Genomic DNA, 6,185 nt, shown 5'->3' with positions numbered 1-6,185 from the left:
GGCTGTGTGACCGTGGCACCTCACCTCACCTCTCTGAGCTGACTTCCCGCAGTGTAACAGGGTACGTGGTGTCTGTGCTCCCACCTTGGACATTAACTCACTCATGTCGCGTCAGACTGACGAAGCAAGCTGCCACGTCACAAGCTGTCCACGTCACGGGGAACTGAAGGGGGGCCTCTGGCCCGTGGCCCGTGAGGAACTGAGCGTTGCCCATACCCGTGTGAGTGCACTTGGGAGCCAGTCCCTCCCCAGGAGACTCGAGGTGGCTGCAGCGCTGACCTTTGAGACCGTGGACCTTCAAGAGCCACCTGCCACCATGCTTGCTCCGTGACAGATGGCTGACACAGGAGGACAGAAAAGAAATCCTTGAAAAAGAACGGCCCCAAACACCTGAACGTGATCCGAGAAGTCTGCCGAGCCCCAAGCACAGAAGGGAAGTGAAGGAAATGAGCCAAAGTGTATCATGATCCTCAAAATGGATAAATCCACATCTTAAAAACAGAGGAAAGCAGACACATGACCACAGAGGCGCGAGGACGGGGGCACCACGGAGGCGTGGCGCCGGGGGAGCAACTCCTGACAAGTACAGAAAGAACAACAAAACCGAAACCAGTGAACCCGGAATTCCACCCAAGTGCCGTTCAGCATGTGAGAAGGGTCTCAGGACGACGGAGCTGGACATACGGGCTCACACGGAGCGCAGGGAGAGGGCCTCGTCCCGTCAGCGGATGACACGTGACAACAGCTGGTCCCTTGAGTCTCTTCGCAGGACGACCGGGCGCTCACACAACAATCGTCAGTGTGTCGTGAGGCTCATCGTATGTGCGCCAAGTGTGCTTCAAGGGGCGCGCTCGGCAGGACGACACGAGCCGGGTCGGCGGGGTGCGTGCAGACAGGGTGGGTGCAAGGGGGTGCTCACTCCCCACGTCACGTGAAGGCTCAGAGAAGACGCACACGGCAAATGTGGCAGCAGCCCTCAAAGCAACACAAGGAATTACAGATAAAAAGTCAAAGAACGAGACACAAGACTTTGTACAAAATGTTCAACAATCCAGAGGAACAGTGAGCTGACGGGCTCGAACCTGGTCAGAGCAGGAATCGGCGTAGACGCGAATGGTCGAAAGACCCCAGCAGAAAGGCAGGGGCTGCAGACTGGACACAGACGCAAGGCTCGGCCACACGTGGCTCTAGGAAACACGACGCGAACACGAGGACATGAGTAACTTTGAAGCACAAGGATGAAGAAGATGTGCCACACGCCCCGTCGCCAGGACCTGGAGTCCTGTGTGGACGTCAGACAGGGTGGACTTCAGAGCAAGGAGTGACACGAGGGATGAAGGTCGTTCGAAATGATAAGGGACTAATTTACACACGGAGTAAGAAGTGACAGAAACAGGAAAAGGAACAGACAAATCCAGGTTTACAGTCAGAGATGTCAACGCCTGTCACTCTTTAATTGATAGAAAAAACAGAAAATCGGCAAGATTCTGATAGATGGGAGATAAGAGATTTGACAATATTATCAGAGACCTTGACGTAACTGACATTTATAGCACAGAATACACATGATTTTCAACTACGTTTACCCAGATAGAAAACATCTTGGACCTTAAACAAATTTCAGTGACTTTAAAAGGATTCCTGTCATGCAAAGTGTGTTCTCTGACCACAGTGAAGTTAAGCCAGAAACTAGTAACAGAAAGTATGTGGAAGTTTTCACAGTTTTTGGGAACTTAATAACCTACTTCTGAGAAACCTCTGGGTCAAAGAAGAAACCAAAAGGGAAACCGCTAAGTAATGTGAACTGAATGAAGATAAGAACAAAACATCAGAATTTGTGGAATGACTCAAGCGGATCCTGGGGGAGAATTTAGCATTAGAAGTCTACCTGAGACAAGACAGCGCTCGAATCAATGACTTCAGCCTCCACCTTAAGAAAGCAAAATAAAAAAGGGCAAATTAGACCCAACATGAGAAGACAGAAACCAATGAAATAGAAAGAAAAACAATAGAAAAAAGTCCAACCCCAGGCGGCCTGAGAAGATTCACGAAGCGGTACACGCAGGTGATGCTAACTAGGGATAAAAGGGAGAGGACACTTGACGGTGTCGCGGAACAGAGGAGTGACGACACTGGGTCCCATGGATGTCGGAGAGACAACAGGGGACATACGAGTGACTGCGTGCTGGTAAGTCTGACGACTTAGCTGACGTGGACCAATTCTCTGCAAGACACAAACCACCCAGGCTCGCCACAAAGGCGACGCATTGCCTCAACGGTCCTGCGTCCGCGACGGAAAACCTTCTCTCAAAGAACTCTCCAAGGCTGGGTGGCGTCCCCGGTGAACCCCACGGAACAGTCAAGGAAGAAATAACAATTCGACATCAACTCTAAGAAAACGGATGAGCACGGGCCAAAATCAGGCAGTGACTTCACAAGGGAAAAACCAACTACAGACCAGTAATCCTCAGGAATACGGGTGCAAAACTCCTAACAAAACAGCAGGCGATGTGGGTCCAGTAACAGAGGACGACACACTGTGACCGAGCGGGGTCCATCCCAGAAAGGCGAGGCTGGCTTCCCGTGAGAAAAGCAATCACAGGAATTCCACGTATTAACAGAGGGAAGAAGAAAAGCCAAGGGGCGCCTGGGTAGCGCAGTCGTTAAAGCGTCTGCCTTTAGCTCAGGGCGTGATCCTGGCATTCCGGGATCGAGTCCCACATCAGGCTCCTCGGCTGGGAGCCTGCTTCTTCCTCTCCTGCTCCCCCTGCTTGTGTTCCCTCTCTCGCTGGCTGTCTCTCTGTCACATAAATAAATAAAATCTTAAAAAAAAATTTTTTTTAAATAAAAAAAGAAAAGCCAAACGAAGATCCCAAACGGATGCAGAAAAGGCAGGGATCAAACCCGCCATGCATTCCTCAAACAATTCTCAGCAAAGCAGGCCTGGAAGGGAGCCTCCCCAGCCTGACAGAGGGCGCCTGGGGGCCTCCCACAGCTCACACCACACTCGATGGCCCGAGACTGACGCCTGCCCTGTGACTGCAAAGGACGCTCGCGCTCAGCATCGCTCTGGGGGCTCTAGCCAGGGAGGAAGGTGAGACAGAGAGACAAGAGCACCCAGTGTGGACAGGCAGACGTGCAACGGCGTTTACTCACGGACAACATCATGGTCTGGTTACAAAATCCCATCAGATACATTAAAAAGCTATCAGAACTAACACATGAGGTTAGCAAGGTTGCAAAATAAAAGATGGATACACAAACGCAAACTGCTTTGACATACCAGTGACAACCCTTTTACAATAGCGTCAAAATATGAAATACTCAGGGATAACTGTAACAAAACTAAAAGATAGCGCGGAGAGCAGCCGCTCTCGACCCCGTGTTGTTACGACGCTCAGCTAAACCCTAACCAAAACCCTAGCAGCTGGTACACGGTGACCAGAGGACCTAACACCAACACGGAAAGACAGAGAACCGAGAACACCCCGACTAAGTCTGAAGAACAAAGCTGGAGGGGACACCGCTTGATGTCAAGGGAGTAGCGAAGGGAGTGTGGTCCTGGCACACAGATGCCTGCCCGCCCCTCCCAGCAGGACGATTGTGTGCCCACCCCGTGAGCCTGCCCCTCCGCCGGCACTTCTGGGTTCCTCGGCACACCTGCGACCTTTGGGAGAAACCGCTACGGGGTCTTCGCGCCGGGTGGCACAGCATCTGCTTCCACCAGCAGCGGGGGCGCCGTAAGCTACCGTAGCCCAGCAGCTGAGGGCTCTGGGCCGCTGAGGGGCCTCGACGCTTGGTCTTCTGCCATCGACAGAGCAACCTGCGTGGGAGCGGGGAATTCTCCCCTGCTGGGCCCGAGCTGCCCCTCTCTGCCACCACCGCCGGACACGGACTCCAGGACCCACAGCAGCCAGGGGCACAAAGAGGGGGAGCCGTGGGCCCGACAGTGCAGAGAGGACGGTCCGGGGGACACTGAGGCCAGATGAGGGGAGCCACCTGGCTGAGGGAGCCTGGAGCGTCTGCAGGATTGTGGACGTTAACACTGGCCCAAGCTGTGGCCTCTCACCTCCACCGGCTGGGCCGGGCTGTTGCTGTAAGCCCACACTTCACATGCAGCCGGCGAGCACGACTGGCGGCCCGGGATGGGCCCCCGGCGCGGTCACAGTGCTGTGCACCAGGCACATTTTGCTAGCTCTGGGTCAAAACTATCCCTGTGACTGCTGGGGACTTCCAGAAAGTTCCCTCTCCACAGTCACGTGGACACTCACCCGGCTGGCGTGTGGCAGACCCAGGCCCTGACAGGCGGAAGCTGCAGGTGGCAGGGGTGCACAGCCTGGTAGCCGTGGGAACAGGAACCCACTATTTGTGCCACGTAGCCTGAGCAACCCTGTGGTCCTTGCGCACCCTGCCCGGCCCTTGCCCTCCTGCAGCCGCGAGCGATGGAGATTAAAGGAGTCTCCATCCTGATGACCGGAGTCTATTCTTCTCCCGAGCTTCCAGGTCAACGGCTCTGACAGCGGCCTGATCTCTGTCTGGGTTGGGAGAAGCAAATACGGCAGCTCAGGCCAGGGCAGGGCTCGCACTGCCCCTGGCCCCTGGTCCCCAGCCCCCCAGTGAGGCGCTCCCCCGCCGAGGGGGTCCAGAGCAGGGAGGCTGGCAGGAGGTCCGGAGAAGCTGGGTGACCCGAAGCTGGGGCACATCCCATCAGGGTGTGACTTGGGCCTCCCTCCCCCTGGAATGAGGGACCGCTCCTTGTATGCGGGGTTCCACCAGGAGGACACCCCATCTCTCGGGCCTGTGTCTGTCCTGAGTCGAGGTTCTCCGTTTCTGCTGGGGACCACAGGTGCTCTTGGCTGAGGCCTCGCGGAGCCGGGCCCCACGGCGCCCCAGGTCCCCAGCCTTCACACGCCTGCCACCGTCCCTCTGCCGACCAGCCCGCTCACCCTTTGGCGTTGGTATCATCTGCAAATTGCTTTATTTTTCATCTTTGGCAAGGCTGAAAATCTGATCATGAAAGGAGATTTTCTTTTTTCTTTTTTAATTAGTACTTGGTAATATCACCAAGCTGTGAGTTTATGGCTTTGTAGATCTTGTGTTTTTGACACTAATTACTCACAAAGGCTTTTTAAGCTGCATTTCAACTCTGCAACTACCATGCTGGTAATTAAGCAAGAGAGGAAGAGGCAACGGATTCCACACGTCACACTTGGCCCTTCTGACCTGCGCTCCGGCTTCCGCGTGGCCGCAGTGCCCATGGCCACGGGGAAACTGGCCCTTCCCGAGGCGATCTGTCTCCAGGCATCCGGCCCCCTGCAAGGCGCTTGGGTGTCGCTCTGCACTTGGGGGCCACGTTTCCAACTCCCGGCAGTGGGAAAGGACCCAGAAGCATGTGAGTCCTGGGGTGGTCCACAGCCGATGGTCTCCCGGAGCCTCCGGGGAGGGCCTGGCTCTGCCGGGGAGGGCTTGGCTCTGCCGAGGACGCACTGCCCTCCTCCTCAGTCTTCCTTTCCCATGGCCCTTCAGCCACTCGCTCTTCACACACCTCTGAGCACCTACCATGTGCCCCCCTCCTTCCCTCCTGCCAAGGGGAGGTGAACTGTTGGGGCACTGGGGGGCTGTGTGCACCTCCGCCCTGCTGTGGCTCGGTGGGAAAGCCTACCTGGGACCCTCAGCCGAGGTGAGGCCCCCAGCAAGCCTGCCAGCAGGTCTGTGGCGGGGGCTCAAAACGACAAGGAGCCAGGGCATACTGTCCTCCTGCTGCAAGAGCGTCTGCTAAGCCCCCTGGGACCTCCCGGCAGGCAGGGCGCCTGGGAGAGCAGGAGCCGGTCACCCTGTGCCAGGGCCCTCTGTGACGGGCGGGCGCCCCTCTCTCCGTAGAGCCCACAGTAGAGCCCACAGCTTCTGTGACGGTGATCAAGCAGCTGGACGGAGCTCCATCTCGTTCCCGGTGGGGCGGGGCTGCACCTGGGAAGGGCTCCCGGGCGGCTTGAGGAGCGGACAGACTTTACCGGCCTGCCCGGCCGACTGCGCTGGGCCTTCCTTAAATACAATTGGTTAGTCACACTTCACTGTTCTTTATTGCAATCCTATTTTAAGATGCAATTAAAACATCTCATTGCCAGAGTGCATGGCTCCTACTGAGTTTTCCCCTCATATGAAGGAGTCAAAAACAAAGACGGGGT

The sequence above is a fragment of the Ursus arctos genome, unplaced genomic scaffold (genome assembly GCF_023065955.2).
Source record: "Ursus arctos isolate Adak ecotype North America unplaced genomic scaffold, UrsArc2.0 scaffold_2, whole genome shotgun sequence".
NCBI classification, from domain to species: Eukaryota; Metazoa; Chordata; class Mammalia; order Carnivora; family Ursidae; genus Ursus; species Ursus arctos.
The sequence above is the reverse complement of the archived record's forward strand: the minus strand, read 5'-3'. Positions refer to the sequence as shown.